Consider the following 17,333-nt stretch of genomic DNA (forward strand, 5'->3'; position numbering starts at 1 on the left):
CCTAGGGTAAAACTGAATACTGATGTCTTAAAAAAAAAAAAAAAAAAAAAAAAGAAAGCAATTAAATGACTCCTAAATTAAACGACTCTTAATGACATTCTGCTATAGTCATACATCAGTGTCTTGCTCAGCCATCATCAGAAAAACTTAATCCTGCAGCAGATAGAAACAAATGCAGGGACTAACAGATAGGCATTATGAAAGAGTAAGAGACCTTGGAACACTCAGCCCAAAACAGTGTGTCTCAATCAAATCCCTCCCCTTAGGGCACCCTGCAGAAGGGGAGGGTCAAAGAATGTAAGAGCCAGAGAGGACACCAAGAAAACAAGGCCCTCTAAAACAACATGATCAAAGCTCACATGAACTCACAGAGACTGAGGCAGCATGCACGGGGTCTGTACCCAAGTCCTTTGCATATGTATTATGACTTTCAGTTTAGTGTTTTCATGAGATTCCTGAGTGTGGGAATGAGTGGTCCTCTGTGTTTTGTGCATTTTCTTGGTCTATTTACCTTCTGTTTGATTGTTTGCACAATTTCAGTATGTTAACTTGTGTTTTATCTTATGAACTTAAAAAAAGAAATCAAAAGGACAAGGAAAGGAAAGAAAACATGACTGCTATCTTTCTGTCCCTGGGTTTGATGGAGGAGAAGGTTTATTGTAGATCTGCCGGAGAGCATAGCCAGAGGCGGGAACAGAAACATCTGAGTGAGTCCAGACTGGTCATTACCTTGCGCCACATGGGGAGAGGGGGAGGGAGAGGGGAAGGGGAAGGGCAGAGACGGGAACCAGGTGCAGCAACCAAGAGGCTCAAAAATAAAATAAAACAAAACAAAATCATTACTATGGAAAAATATTTTCTCTAGATATAAAATATATAAGCTATATGTTAAATATTTAATATACTAAAGATAATTTCTTTTAAACTGTATAAACTATTAAATGTTTTCAAATTTGATATGTATATATTATTATATACTTACACAAATTTTTCTATAGATTGTATTAGTGATTTATGACATGGATAAAAGAATTAAAATTTTAAATATCCATTAACATTCCACTTTATTACTGTTAAGTTGTGCCAGAATGGTTATAGGGTTATAGGATTGGGGGTGGAACAAAAAATTACACTCACTGTTCTCCTTAAGAAAAGAAAAGGGGCCGGGCGGTGGTGGCACACGCCTTTAATCCCAGCACTCGGGAGGCAGAGGCAGGTGGATCTTTGTGAGTTCGAGGCCAGCCTGGGCTACCAAGTGAGTTCCAGGAAAGGCGCAAAGCTACACAGAGAAACCCTGTCTCGAAAAACCAAAAAAAAAAAAAAAAAAAAAAAAAAGAAAAGAAAAGAAAAGGGGGAGTGGATAGGTATAGGATATTAAGGAAGATTATTATATATACTAGTAAACTAATTTAGAAAAATATCAGCTTTAGATAATTTGCATTGCTGTGGATTCTTGTATATAGTATACAAGATGTAAACTATTTTTATATTCCTATTTAAGAAAATTTGTATATTGATACAAATACAAAACTATATTTCTTGTATTGTACATATATTTCCACTCCTGTTTGAAATAAATTCATACAAATGTAAAAAAAAAAATACAAACAGAGCAGGCAACCAAAATGGTTGGATTATATAGGGAAGAGCAGCCCAGCCCCTGGGCTGGAGAGTTCAGGGTAGGGGGCAGCTGGTTGCCATCCAGGAGGGCCCTGCAACAGGTAGGTATTGAGGGGTGCAGGAAGAACCTGGCAGCCAGGTCTGCTTTGATATGTTAAATAGGCACCTCAGTCATTTGTGCCAGGTTTGAAACCTAACAATTCCCACTTAGAAGCCTGTTTGTTTTCTAATGAGAGATGGAAAGGGCATAGATCTAATTGTCAGGGGAGGTGGGGTGTGACTGGTATGAGTAGAGAAAGGGGACACCATATTCAGGATATATTTTATGAGAATATAATATATTTTCAATAACAAGAAAAATATAAATACAACTAAGCCATTTAAAATATTTGAGACTACATCAAAAATATTTAGTTTCAAAACCAGTCTCTCTAAAAAGAGCATTTTTAAAATGTCTTGAAGAGTTATAGTATATCAATATTATTCCATCATGGAGCACTTTAGAAAGGAGATTTTAGTATATTTTAAATATTGTCCTTAAGTTTTTTTTGGAAAGTGATATCTCACACTTACTAAAATGATTCCACTGGATGGCATCCCATATTTTGATTCTTTTTGTTAAATGTGGAGATTGAAACACAGACAATAAGTACAGCATTCAACAAGCACACCTAGGCTTTACTGAAAGAGGGTGCCTGTGTTTATCGTCATTTTAAAGTTGTTACTTTGAACTTTCAGCATTCCCGTTTAGGAAACAGGATCCCAACACAAAAGTCGACTTTCTGCCAGTCAGAATTTTCTGCAGGAGGCCTCTGAAGGGAGGGCTGTGGCAGCTGCTAGCTTACATGCTTAAAAAAGAATCTCTGCCCAGCATGTTTCTAGATTCTTTACAGAATCCTTAAAGAGTCATAAAATACACAAATTTGACAGCTACAATTATACCTCCAAACACAGCATTTTTTTTTTGTGTGTGTAAAGGGCCTTCATCTACCTTCATAGAACACAGGATAAAACGTTAGAGGAGCAAATCCACAGCCTCAGTGGTTTAGGTCCAGTTCTTGGGATTTATGCAGCGCTGTGTAGATAGAACAGCACTCTGACTTACACTGTAAGACTCTTGAGGTCAGGAAGAATGGCCCTTTCTCATCTTTGTTCAACAGGAAAAATACTTATTAAATCAGGAGGTGAGTAGACTCACCACACTTCTTGGTATCCTCAACAATAATAACACAGAGATGGACTAACAGTTTTCAAAAGTAATATTTGAAAATATTTAATGAATGTGACTCAGATATAAATAAAATTAGGTGACTTAATGCCAGTAGAGCATAATGACAAATGGCAACAACCATGCTGGAATTCAGCACCCACAACAAATAATTAAACATTGACTGATCCAGACAGAAGACCTTTAAAGTGTTGCCAAACTCTATTTGGATAAACTGAATGTTTACATCAAGCCTAATGATTTCATCAGTCTTAATTATAATTGTGGCTTAGTAAAAGACTCACATCCACTAAAAGTAATGAGGAATGTGTCAAATGTTTGAAGCAAAACAATTAACCACTGCCCAAATGGTTATTGTTGTGCAAATAATCAGAAACTGGGGAAAACACTGGAAACTGTGAGACAGAGGCTGTTGTCTCTGAACTGCCAGAGGTTCCTTTCTGGAGCAGCCCAATGTGGCCAGTTACGATTTATGCACTCTTACCTCTTTCACAAAATCTTGTGCTGTTATTATTTAGTTTTGAAAAAAATCTGAATCCATTTAAATGAAAAAGACAACCGTTAGAAACATATTCACTTATGTAAGGCAAAATGTGCTTAAAAGGAAGTTTGATATTTTACACATAAAATTCTTATTAGTAGAAAAGAGTATCAAATTTTGAAAATGACAAAATATGCAAAATGGTAAGACTTGTAAAATATTGACCAAGACTTTTTTGATTTATTTCAACATGTAATAGAAAAAAATTACATAGTGAAAAATACATTGTAATATTTGTATAGCAATAGTCATGCATCAATTAACATTTCTTGTAAATATTTCCATCTTTTGATATAGGACACTTTTGTCTAGATATTACATCACTGTTGGATAGTTGGTTCATTTCACAATAAGGTAGAGATCATCAAAGATCTGTCGAATTTACCTCATTTTTTTGGTAAGTATAATTTTGGGGGAGGATATTCATAAAGGAAAAAATACTTCTGCAAAGTATATACTTTGGCTGACTCTGTTCTTTATTAGCAAATTTAACTGCACATAGACAAAGCAGGAAATTTAATCTCATATTAGAGACACCTAAATTATATGTAGTCAAGGATCCTATGTATGGTATTTATAATCTATTTTGTTTCAGCAGCATAACAGGAGCAAAATAATTCCTTAAAATTACTGTGAAGTTCTTGTCAATTGCTGCAAAGACTACCCTTTTCTCTGTAACATTACATGTTGCATAGTTTTTTTTGTGTGTGCATGATAAATGTTTAATTAGATGTTATATAGACTTTGTATTAATTTTCTCCCCAGAACTTATATTTTACATGTATTTATTAATTTTAACAGTTACAATCTGTAGTTGATTTTTGTAGTGGGTAGCCATTGCAGCTTGGATCTGGAAGTTCCAACCCCCATTGAGACTTTGGCAACTGTCACACCTATGAGGCAGGGCCAGGGGAGGCGCCTGGAGACCTGAGATCTGGATGGGCAAGCGCTCTCTCCGTGCCGGTGAAGGTGGACTGAGCAGAGCTCCAGAGAACACCGCTGGACTGTGATACACCTTCCCCAGACCCTGCGGCCTACCTATCCCTTAATTTATGAGTTACGCCATTAAATAAATATTCTTTTAACTACGTGGAGTGGCCTTAATAATTTCACCAATAGATTTTTATTTTCAGACCAAGACAAGACAAAAGATCCTCTGGTATCTCTTACACGCTCATTAAGAAGGAGACAAAGACACAGGTGTGTGGGAAGCAAGGTATACACTTTGAACAATTTTGTGATATGTACATGGGGGAAAGAATCTTTGTGAATGCTCTCTCAATGCAAGGGGAAGAGACCATCTACATCCTGAGTCTGGTGGTTCTCAAGCCCTGTGGATCTTGACTCTTTTGGGTGTCTAATGACCCTTTCATGGGGGTCACATATCAGATATACTACATAGCAGATATTTACATTACAGATCATAACAGTAATAAAATTGTAGTTATGAAGAAGCAAGGGAATAATTTTATGGTGTGGTTCTCTACAATATGAGGAACTATATTAAAGGATTTCAGCATTTAAAAGTTTGAGCAACACTACCCTAGTCATTCCTGTAGACACCAGTACCAGGGCAGTGGACATGGCTTCATACAAACACAGGAAACAGGGTGAAACTGCTGACATAGAACAGAGTCAGTCCTGGCACAAGAATAAAATGAGCTACACACCATGAAGGTGTGTCCATCCCTGTCAGGTCCACTGCAACACGGCAATAATGTTGATAAAATGGTCTTAAACCACTTAGATTTTAAGATATTGTCCCAAGTATTTGAGGTGAAATTTATATACTTTATATTTAATTTTTTTGTACTAAAAATTAAAAAGTCATAATTTTTTTACAAGGAGTAACTGGGGCTAGATTTGCCCTTCATTAAACATTAATCACTAGGGGGAAAATGAATGCACTTGCCGACTGCAGAGAACTGACATTTGACAATGACTAGATGTGTTCTCTGAGAAAAGAGAAAGAAGGTGGAGGCTTCTATTTCCCCAGAATTATACCTGAATTATACAGACTGCACGGGGAAGGAACCCAGCAGGAAAGGGTGTTCTCATCCAGCAGAGGTCATTGAGCCAGTTCAAGGAGGTGTAGATGCACAGATTTCTGAAGCAGAATGTGAACGGGACAAAAGGAAACAGCTCAGAGGTTCCCTTGAACTCCACTCATGAGAGGTCAGAGGTCAGCTTCACAAGTGTGAAGAGCATCTTCAGGGGGCACCAAAGTGACAGCAAAGAGCCCATAAAGAGCAACTGGAGGGCTCCACCCACAGAATTGTAATTCTATCAACAAGAGTTTGGAATAATTTGAGAATACCTACTCAAAAGTAGTGTGGCTAATTTGCCTAACAAAGTTTAAAAAAATATTTTTTTCCTGTTTCATGGATACTGTACATAGTGTGTCAATTAGCAGAGGAGTGAAGACATTGCCACACCCTAGTCTCCTACGGCAGTGTGTCCAGCAGTGGACCTGCTAGGTGCATGCTGGCTCCATCTTTAACTCCATACTTCCCTCCTCCATGTCTGTCAGGTCTCTAATTTTACACCGTTTCTAAGGACAAAAATTGTGGACTGTGGATTCAAAATCGATGTGAGTGGAAGTGTACAGCATCTGACTTACTACAGTAGACTCGCTTCTCTTGTCCTTCGATATCATCTTCTCCCTCTTTGTCCATCTCTAACGCTCTCTAAGGACAGATTATAGTCCAATAAAGAACAAGAAAAAAAGCCTACCAACAGTTACATCAATGAGGTTCCTTTGTTGAGTTCCAGATGAATTCATAGTCCCATTTGGTACTTTACCACATTGTTAAAGACCTTGAGCTGAAGAGACCCAGGTAGATTATTCCTATTAGGTAAGTCAAAGGATACTTGTGGATACATAAGATATAAGATGAAGCTCATGTTCCTTTTTCTGTCTAGATATAAAACACATATCTGTTTGTATGTATTAAAAATAACAGGTTTTATTGAATTCTTCAATGCATTTAAGTCCAGGGTGTATAATTAGGAATATGGAGGAAGATAGAGTCCTACATGAAGAATAGTACTTCAGTATTTGCTTGCCTTGGAAACATGTTGATAAAAGTCGTATGAAACAGTAAGAAAGTTCAGATATTCATTAATGAGAAATTCCTAAGCATCAAGTGTGGACAAGTGTCAAGGTGTTGGGTCTCTGTGGGTGGCAGACATATGGGATTCATGAGCTCCTTTGTTCTTTTCCTCTATGAACATTACTTGACTTCACAGGGAAGCTGTGTGAGCATCTGTTGAAGGAGCTGTGAGAAGCATGTAAAAACTTCTAAAGCTCCACCCCGCAGCATCTCCTTTGCCTCTGATACTGCATGCAAACTTGCTTTGTAGAAAGAAGTATGACAAAAGGTATGATATGAGATTACAGGTGTGTCCTGGCTAGTCTTACATCAACTTGACACAAGCTGAAATCATCTGAAAGGAGGGAATCTCAATGGAGAAAATGCCCCCATAAGATAGGCTGTAGGCATTTTCTTAGTGACCCATTGCAAGTGGTGCCATCCCTGGGCTGGTGGTGCTGGATTCTATAAGAAAGCAGGCTAAGCAAGCCATGATGACAAAGTCAGTAAACAGCCCTCCTCCATGGCCACTGCATCAGCTCCTGCCCTTAAATTCTGGCCCTGTTTGAGTTCCTGCCTTGTCTTCCTTCAACAATGAACTATAATGGCAGAAGTATAAGCAAAATAAATCCTTTCCTACCAAAGTTGCTTTTGGGTCATGGCATTTCATCACATCGATAGAAGCCCTAACTAAGACAAGATGGAACTGGACTGTAGCTGGACCTAGAGAGTTGTACTGTTTCTCCAAACCCTCTCAGACCCACCTTCTCCACTCCTACTAAGGAAAAAAGAACTTATCTGTAAGAGAAGGAAATAAAATGATACAAGTCCATCAGAACTGAGGAAAGGAAGGGATATGAAATCCCTAAAAGATGAAGCAAAAAAAAAAAATGGTGAGGGGTGCTGGAGAGATGGCTCAGAGGTTAAGAGCATTTGTTGCTCTTCCAAAGGTCCTGAGTTCAATTCCCAGCAACCACATGGTGACTCACAACCATCTGTAATGAGATCTGGTGCCCTCTTCTGGCCTGCAGGGATATGTGCAGACAGAACACTGCATACATAATAAATAAAATCTTTAAAAAATGGGAAGCTTATCATTATATTCAGAGCAAACAAAGAAAGGTGTGTGAGACTGGACAGATTGCTCAGCAATCAAGAGGACTTAATGCTTATAGAGAGGACCCAGGTTTGGTTCCCAGCACCTACATCAGGCAGTTTTCAGGGAACCTGATATTGTTTGGTAAATACAGACACCTGCAGAAACATAGGGCACATAAATTCGTGCAGGCACACACACATAAAATAAATAAGAAGACTTGTCAGGGTCACAATTCTGAGATATACATGGTACTTCTCTAAGAGTGAGGGACTTCATCAGAGTTTGACAGAGTGTCCCCAGCCTTTCTGGGCCTACTGTGCTAACTCACATAAAAATCAACTGTGGAATACAATGGAGTGCTGCTTTCTGGGGGAAGCATAAGTAAAAATCAACAGTGGAATACAATGGAGTGCTGCTTTCTGGGAGAAGCCTAAACAAAGGGCTCAGGTGGAGAGGAGACATTAGGAAAACTCCTCTGAAATTTTCCCAGCTTAAATTCAGACCTTGAGTGAAGAAGGATTTGTAGGCTTTGATGCACTGCAGTGAATAAACTTCAAACTCAGCTCTTAACCAGATCAGCATAAACCATTACAGTGAAGGTCTAGTAGGACAGATGTGCTTATCTCTATGCACAAACTGTGTTTATTCATTATTATTTTATTTTTTGTGATAGAATCTAGGTACATAGCCCTGGATGACCAGAAACTTGAAGCCATTCTCTTGCCTTTGCCTAGAGAGTGCTCCCCTGAATAACTCTTAAAGCTGTATTATGTTAATTACATAAAGTCCATCTTCCTTTTCTTCTAAAGAGAATTTTCTTATTACTCACATTTCCCCACATCCGGCATATTCTAATTTAACACTGACCATTGAGTATACTACATTTCAACTATGGATTTTGTCTTCCCTTGACAGCTGTGGAGTTCGTGGGTCTGACATTTCTGAGTTCCGCTCACTATCTAGCTGATCTCATTCTGGGACTCCTTAAAATTGACAGGTCATCAGAGAGCAGTGGTTACTCTTGCCTAATAACACATAGAAAATTCTGAAACCTGGTCATGCCCAAGATAGTCAACTTGCCCCTCGGCTGTGCCAATCTGTGACTCATACATCTCAGCCCTGGCCAGTCCTGAACAGCCCTACAGCTGCTGTTCTCACCCTTGCTCTGTTTCAGCTGTCTGTCCTGGGCAGGACCACCACACACATCTTCAGACTACACTCAGAGACTCAGGTTGGCCACCTGTGGATTCACATTGTATCCATGGAAGTTCTTCCTCTCTAATATCCTTTCCCTCAAATTCAAGTGGGCTCTGAAACCAGATTCAACCCCAGCCTTGCTAGTCACACTGTGTTATTGCTCTCTCTCCCCACTTTATCTTCTCTTTAAGAAAAAACCTGGGACACACCTCCAAGAACAACATGGAAGTAACTCATCCAGTTTTTTATCATTGTCTTCTGGAAAAATCATATTCTAATGTTTTACGCTTCATTTGTAGGATTTAGTTATTCATTCTCAGAGGCTATACCCAATATCAGGTATCAGTAGAAGCAGAATTTCACTGCTGAATGTTCTGAATGTTAAATTCTGTAATAGTATTTCTTCCTAAAATTTCAATTCTTAAAGTAACTGCTGTGATTTATTTTTTATATCCTTTTTCCTGTAGATATGTTCACAGTTTAGTCTCCTGTTTTCAAATAAAATTTTCCATTCTAGTTACTAGGGGAAGGAGACAACATCAATAGAGAACTGTGCCTGCCAATGCCTTTTCTGTATTTATGGTGTCTTCCATGCTTGCAGAATTAGTTCCTCTGCCTGCTGCTGATTTAACTTGGCATGTGATTTCTGAGACTTTCCGTTCTCTAGGACACTAATAGATTTCTTCAGATATGATTCATGTTTATGCCAAAAAAGATGTAGAGGAAGTATTAACCCAAGTCCATCTAAGTTACATTGAAGGGTTGAGGTTTCATTGATGAGAATTTGATGTAAATTATGTGCACAAATCTGTGGGGTATCATTTAGAGTACTAGTGCCAGGATAACCCCTGGGAACTCATGCACACCTCAGCACACAGGTGATTTCTTTATTTACACTTCCACAGAGGCAGGGGAATTAGTTTTCTCTCTGGACCACCTCACACCTCAAACTGCTTCTCTTTTGTCTTCTTTTCTCAATAGCCCCTGGAGTTCTGTGAACCCCAGCTTAAATTCCCTAGATTTTGCAATTATATTCAAATCTAAAGCTTAATTTCTGGTTTTCTCTTTGGCTCCTTGTTTTCACTGACAGTTTTTTCTATATCACATTACCAGCTTGTACTTAAGGTCTCGGGAAAAAAACGCATTTTGCTTGACTCCAGGATATATATATATATATATATATATATATATATATATGTGTGTGTGTGTGTGTGTGTGTGTGTGTGTGTGTGTGTGTGTGTGTGTATGTATACATATATATTGGTTTTTCGAGACAGGGTTTCTCTGTGTAGCTTTGCGCCTTTCCTGGATCTCGCTCTGTAGACCAGGCTGGCCTCGAACTCACAAAGATCCACCTGGCTCTGCCTTCCAAGTGCAGGGATTAAAGGCATGCGCCACCACTGCCCGGCAAGAGTATTTTTTTTCTGAGATGCTTTTATATAATAAAACATAGCAAATGTTTTGCCTCATACTTTGGAGATTCATTTAGAACATAGAAGTTGCAGCATGAATGAAAACATCAAGTTTCAACTCATAATGAATTACTGTGGGAGTGTGCTTCTTTATGATATGGGAATATAGTCTACAGAACAAAGGATAGAGAGAAGTTAAGATATCTTACCTATATTCCCAATACTGTTGAATATGACATTAGTTGAAAGAAGGAATATTTAAAATGCAGAAAGATCATAAAAATAAAGAACCCAAAGTACTTTGGTTTCAAAAAAAAAGTGGTGACATTTAGGAGAATATAACAAATCTTGGAGAGATATGAGTATCCTAATAAAAAACACACTCAGATAATAAGAAAAAAATATTTAAAACCATAGAGGGTGTGCTCTCAGGACCAGGTTCTGGGTGAAGAGGCACGTTGAACACCAAAAGTGTATTGCAGGAGTAAAGCAGAGGAATTAAATACATTTTATAATTGATTGATACAGAAAATTGAAATGGTGTAGATTTAGTTAAAATCACTATTAATTAAATAATAACCATAAATAACCCTTAAGATTTTCAAAAAGGGGAAATATAAGCATGTTGAAAAATTAATGCTATTAATCATAAGGCCCAATTTTAATTACATTCAAACTTTTTGAAATCAAAGACATTTATAAAGCTAATAAACAGCCAAAATATGAATGTCAAGTAAATACTAGGATTTGGAATTATAACAATTACACATAATTTGGACATATAAAACATGTATAAAATTTACGCATGCATATCTACATACATTTTGAAAAATTACATACCCAGTAATGTAATTGCTTCTATATAAAAATTGCATAAAATTTGACATCATGAGATTAAAACACACAAAAATAAGTAGTCTTTTGATAAATTACTTAAACATAAATGTTGACTTAATGAAAACAAAATCCTGTCTTCACCACATATTGAGATTCTGAGTACTTAAGGAAGAAGTTTGGATAATCCGAAAATCTACTGAAGAAAGCTAAACAAACCAAAAGGTAAAGAATTTATTAACTCATTACCACATATATAGTCCTCCATCTAAATTGACAAGAACTTGTGGGTTTATTTTAAGATGTCTATTCAGAAATAACAATGAAAGAAACCAATGTGGGTCACTGTGCTACTACTTAGGACACATAATTTTAGAGTAACCGTCTTGTGAACTCAAAATAAAAATGAAAATATTTAGCATAATTTAGATATGGGGTAGCATTGCACACTCAAGGTGAACAAAAACTAACCATGATTCAATGCTAACTTTTCTTTCAACTTTCTTCTCTCACTCTTTATCATATAATTCTAAGGTTAAAAACTTAAATTTACTTTTACAGCAAAGATAAACAATTACAAAAATGTAGGCATAAGTATAAGCTGAAAATATAGCTAAAATATTAGAATATTACAGATACAAGAAGCAACACAAAATATATACATCAATATGGAAAAGTATATCTTCAGTTTAGAAACCTCTTCACTGTGCACTGTACTATAAAATCTCTGAGTAATGTCCTATTGAAAAGGATCCAGACACAAAATTTCAAAGAAAGGCTAAAAGTAAGATGACAAGGACAGATTTACAAAACCAATGTTAAGCAGCAAATAGGTGTGGTAAAATCAGTATCGGGAAGAATAAAGGAGAACGCAAAGGGAATGTACTGGGATGCAGAAGAATAGTTTCCTATTGACGAAAAGATACAAACCCACAAAAAGCCTGCAACGATCATGAACCTTTAGCTGACAAATTACATTTCATGAGTGTTGTATAAAGCAAAATCTATTAGAAGCAAAAAAGGAAATTGATAAAAACACAATTGTCATCAGAGATTTTAGCACACCATTACAGATCCATGGCAGTTCAACTCATCCTAAAGTAGAAGTACACCACTTCAGAATGAGATAATAAATGATGTTACAATAATTCCAAATGTTTTCTTCCCACAAAAGCCTCCCGAGGAGAGTTTGTTGTGTAAGCACCACACTAAACGTGAAGCAGCATTGCTGAAGCAAGGCTGGCACCATGGCATCTCCTCCTCTGCCTCTTTGTTCTTACCAGAGAGGGGAAAATGTGTAATCCTACAAAGGAACGGCATGACAGCTGATAGAGTGTCTGCTCAGCTCATGACCCCAACTTCTTTAAAATTACCATTAGAAAGGGCCAGCCCCTAGCTACAGAAAAATTGCATGACCGTCTACCTAACAGTTGACTGCTTTATACTTGCCCCCAATGATAAGATATGGGAAGCCAGGTGCACTGGCTCATACCTGCTCTTAGCCATGAATGTCCAGGGGAATATGCCAATGATCTCCAACACTTTCCCAGTGTTATGAATCTAGATAAAACTGATCCACTGCTGTTAGCATGGGCTTTAAAGTCCAGCTCCTGAGCTGTATTCAGATTCCAACACTCAGTTGTGTGTGTGCATACACACATACATGTATGCAAACCCGTAGATACATGTATGTGACCATAAGCATGAACACCCCCCCCACACACACACACGCATACACATGCTGACCCTATTTGATATTCAATATTTCTCTTCTTAACTCACTAGAATTTTCCTCCCCTTTAAATATCATTAGAGGAGTGGATAAATGGCTAAGCATTTAAAACATGCACTCCTCTTGCCATGGTCATGAGTTCAGTTCACAGCACCCATTGCAGGAAGCTTACAATGACTTGTAATTCCAATGTCAGGCAATTCTCACATTCTATTCTGGCCTGAACTGGCACCTGCACTCATGTACACATACCCCCACACAGACACAGACACATAATTAAAAAATAACAATAAATTTGAAAATCTTTATGAAAAATACTTTAAATTCAACATAATTAAACATGCTTCCATAGATTTTTTCTTATGTATTATGTTGTACATAATTTGAGTCACACCAAATGAAAGTTTGCATGTGCACAGTTGTTTTCATTTGGTAGTGAGTAAATTATGAATAAATTATGAATTGCACTTGAAATTCATTTTTGTTTATGCTAAGCTAACCCTAATTTTCTTTCTTAGCAGTACTATGATATAAACTCTATAAATATTATTTAGATATTTTGCAACAGGATGTATTTATTTAAAAAAGTGTGAGCTCCAGTAACACCATTGTCTTCATTGAAGATTGTACTTCTCAGTCAGTCATTACCAGATTCATAACCTTTCACTCCTTTGGTTCTATCTACATTAGAAGGATTCATGTACTTTCAGTTCAGTTTGCCTAAGAAATTTCCTATAGTTCTTTTATTAATTTTTTTTGGTTGTTAACAATATGCTTATGTGTCCAATATGTACAGATAGATAATTGATGGATGATACATAGATAGATGATAGATCTTACGTTATTTGTGTGTATGTGTGTTTGTGTAGTGCATGTATGTGTGCTGAAAGTATGGAAGCATGCAGGTGCACATGGTTGGGTTATTCTAGGCCAGTGCAAGATGCTAAGTGTCATCACCAATTACCCCACCTTATTGTCTTAAGACATGGTCTCTTACTGAACCAGAAACTCTTCTTTTTGTCTAGGCTGTATAGCAAGTTGTAGGGATACAGTGTTACTGTCCCCAGTGGTTAAATATTAGTGTGGGTCCTGGGAATCTGAATTCAGCCCCTCATCATGCTTGCGGAATAAGTGCTCTTGCTACTGAGCCATCTCGCCAGCACTCAGTTGTTAATGGAATGATCAACCCTGTATTCCTGAACTGACACTAGAATTTCACTCTAAGTTGAAAGTCTGCCTTTGTGTTTAATGTGCTAATGAAGTTCATCTCATTATATACCATTAATTAGAACATACTGATCACTACTTTTATTTGACTTGATTCTGTTTCCTCTAAATCTATTTATTCAATTAATGTCTCTCTGAAAGCATTCTATATCATGATTCTACTTCAATCAATTTCTGAATGTCTCTAAATGATGACTATCTTGGTGGTTAAACACAACATGATAGGACTAAAGGTGAGTACGCAAGAATCACTTTTTATTGGAAAAATTTGCAATACATTGTAGTTTTATCTCTACTGATTTCCCTTTCCCCTCCTCAATCAGAGCCCTGCATGTTTCCATCACTTTTTCTTTTATTATCAGTTGATTCCTGCTGTCCCCCACTCTAGCAGCACCCATGAAAACGGTTTACTGTCTCGGCTTCTGTAGTTATTTCAGGCTGTATATTCATAACTGAATACTTGGATTTAGGAACCACAGATGAGAGAGAATAAGTGATGTTTGTCTTTCTGGGTGTGGATGACCTCACTAATATAATATTTTTTTATTCCACTCTGCAAATTTTACTTTATTTTTCTTGACAGCTGAATAGTATTCCGCAGTTCATATGTACCATATTTTCATTATCTCTTCATTTGTAGACGGACACATGTACTTTAGACAAGGACTCAGGGAGCAGAGCAGGATCTGACCTGATAGCTTCCTCCCTGAGGACCAGATTTTACAGTACTGGAAGCTGCTTTGCAATCTTCCAAGGGAGGAAAGCAACCAATGGTATCACCCAACTGTGAAACCGATGAACCACGACAACACTACCCAGCATGGCAAGCTTTGCCTAAGAGTGCAATAACATCATTGATAGCTTGACAATAACCCACAACTGTCTAGTTGCACTTAATACATGCTCAACAGGAGAGAAATTATCCTGGTACTGGAAACTTCATCAAATACCCAGGGCTAGTGATTTCATGGATCACAGAGGAGAATCTACTACCATCAATTTACTAAACCAGCATGATTCCTAACTGCATACTAAATATTTGTCCTGATACCCACATGTAACTATAGTCTTCAACACTCATGAAAAAGGCTTCTGTTTGCAACAGACAGAGACCATCACAAAGCAACAAGAAATTCACCACAACTGGTCAAAATGTGGAGAAAATGGATTACGTGGTACCCAGCACCAGTGGATACAACTAGAAAACAATCCCTACCTCTAAGACTCAAGGAACGTCATGGAAAGGGGGAGGAGTTAAAATTGTAAGAGCCAGAAGATCAAGAAATCTGTAAGAGGGTGTCTTCTAAAAATGACAGTGAAGCTCTGTCAATAATAGCTCAAAAGTATGCCTGCCTAAACAATCACTGGACAAGGACAACATGGATATTCAACATTGACATACAAACATGGAAGGGGAAAAGCTCACAGAGCCCCACCCCATGAGCTAAAGGCAAAGAAAATACGCTGAAAGTGGAAGGAGTAGTCTTCCCACTGAGGAGCGTTTGAATTGGTTAACCAATACCAAGCGTCAGTCCTGAAATCATGCACATTCAACACTAAAAGGACTCATCAGCTTATACCCATATATCTATGTGTATATATACAGATACATATTATAGATACACATATTACATGTACATGTATGTACACATAACAGATAAGAGAAGGCCATGAGTTTGGAAGGGGATGGGGCATAAGAAAATTGGATTAAGCCAAGCAGTAATGGCACATGTTGTTAATCCCAGCACATGGGAAGCAGAGGCCAGCCTAGTCTGCAGAGATAGATCCAGGACAGGCACCAAAATAACACAGAGAAACCCTGTCTTGAAAAACCAAAAAAAAAAAAAAAAAAGAGAGAGAGAGAGAGAAAGAGATAGAGAGAGAGAGAAAATTGGATTAAAAAAGGGAGAGAAAGAAATGTTGTATTTTGCGTATATATAAATATGTATGAATATATATTTGAAATTGTAAATTAATTGCATTTCTCCCTTCCCTTTCCTCTTTCAAACCCTCCCACATACCCCTCCCTGATCTTCTTAAAATTCTTGGCATGTTTCCTCATCAATTATTATTGCATGTACATACTTGTATATGTATATACAATCCTAAATATGACCTGTTGAGTCAATGCAATGTTACTTGTATTATGTTTCCAGAACTGACCCTTTGGTGCTGGACAGTACATTAGTGCACTCCCCCCTGGAGAACATCACCTTTAACTCTACTTTATTCAGTTGCCTGTGGTTCTTCGTGTAGGGTTTTGGCCTTGTGGACTTCTTCCTGTCTGTTTTGACATTTTTGTTGGTGTCACCCTTGTTCAGCTCATTATTGGGAAGTTATGGGGGTGACAATTTATAGGAATAGCTTCTTATGTTACTATGAGACACAATCTCACAGAAAATTTAATACAAATGTTGGTTATAAAACTCTTAAAAATACATCTTATCTAATGATTTACTGATCCCCAGGAATAGTATGTGAATACACGTTTTTTTCTTCTTTTCTTTGTGTGTTTATCAGTAGATGGACATTTGGCTAATTTCTACCTTTGTCTGTCATGACTAATGCTCTTCTAAACTCTCATGCATAAGTGTTTGTTTCAATGTGCTTGACTAAACATCTGTGAGTAATGTTGTTCCACCATAAAGCAATGCTTGTCTAACACTGTCAAGAACTGTCACACTATTTTCCAGACTGGTTGCAAAATTTCAACTATCTTAACATTTCATAGACTTCTAAATTCCCCAGATTGTTTTCTATTTTTCTCATTTACAGCTAATGTAGCAAAGGGTTTCCCTTTGCATTTGCCTAATAGCTAATGATGTTAAACATTTTTCATATGATTACTACTAAATGTATGTCTTCCCTGAAATTCTACTTTATTCTTTGACTCAATTTTAAATTAAGTGAATTGGTTTTTCTTGTTGAATTGCAAGAATTCTTTATATAATGTGGATATTCAATTCTTTCATTTATATGATGTGCAAACATTTTCCTATGGTACATGGTTATCTTCTGAATTGATTAGTATTGCCCATTGATGAACAAAGGAGTTTAATTTTAGTGAAGAACAATATATGCATCTTTGTTTTATAGCTTGTATAAGTAGTAGCATTTCATTTTTTGCTGTTGTTACCATTGTTTCCTTTTGTTTTTTTTTTAAGTTCTACTCCTCAAACTAAAGTCATGAAGTTTTTCTCCAATAAGTTTTACATATATAGCTATTGCAAGATTTTGAGTTAAGTTTTTCATGTTTTCAAGTTTTTCATGAGGTAAGGGTCCAAATGCATTCTGTCACCATGGGAGTCCAGTTGTACCAACACCGTTGACTCCTTTTTCACAATGAATAAT

General features: G+C 37.2%; 1 long non-coding RNA gene across 1 annotated transcript; it reads left to right on the forward strand.

Moving 5' to 3' along the window:
- Nucleotides 1–398: 398 nt before the first annotated feature.
- On the forward strand, nt 399–4,479 carry LOC143268837 (uncharacterized). Its single transcript, XR_013044961.1, has 2 exons — nt 399–707; nt 3,687–4,479. It is a non-coding gene; the product is annotated as an uncharacterized LOC143268837 (long non-coding RNA).
- The last annotated feature ends 12,854 nt before the right edge of the window (nt 4,480–17,333 follow it).

This window comes from Peromyscus maniculatus, chromosome 16, assembly GCF_049852395.1.
Source record: "Peromyscus maniculatus bairdii isolate BWxNUB_F1_BW_parent chromosome 16, HU_Pman_BW_mat_3.1, whole genome shotgun sequence".
NCBI classification, from domain to species: domain Eukaryota; kingdom Metazoa; phylum Chordata; class Mammalia; order Rodentia; family Cricetidae; genus Peromyscus; species Peromyscus maniculatus.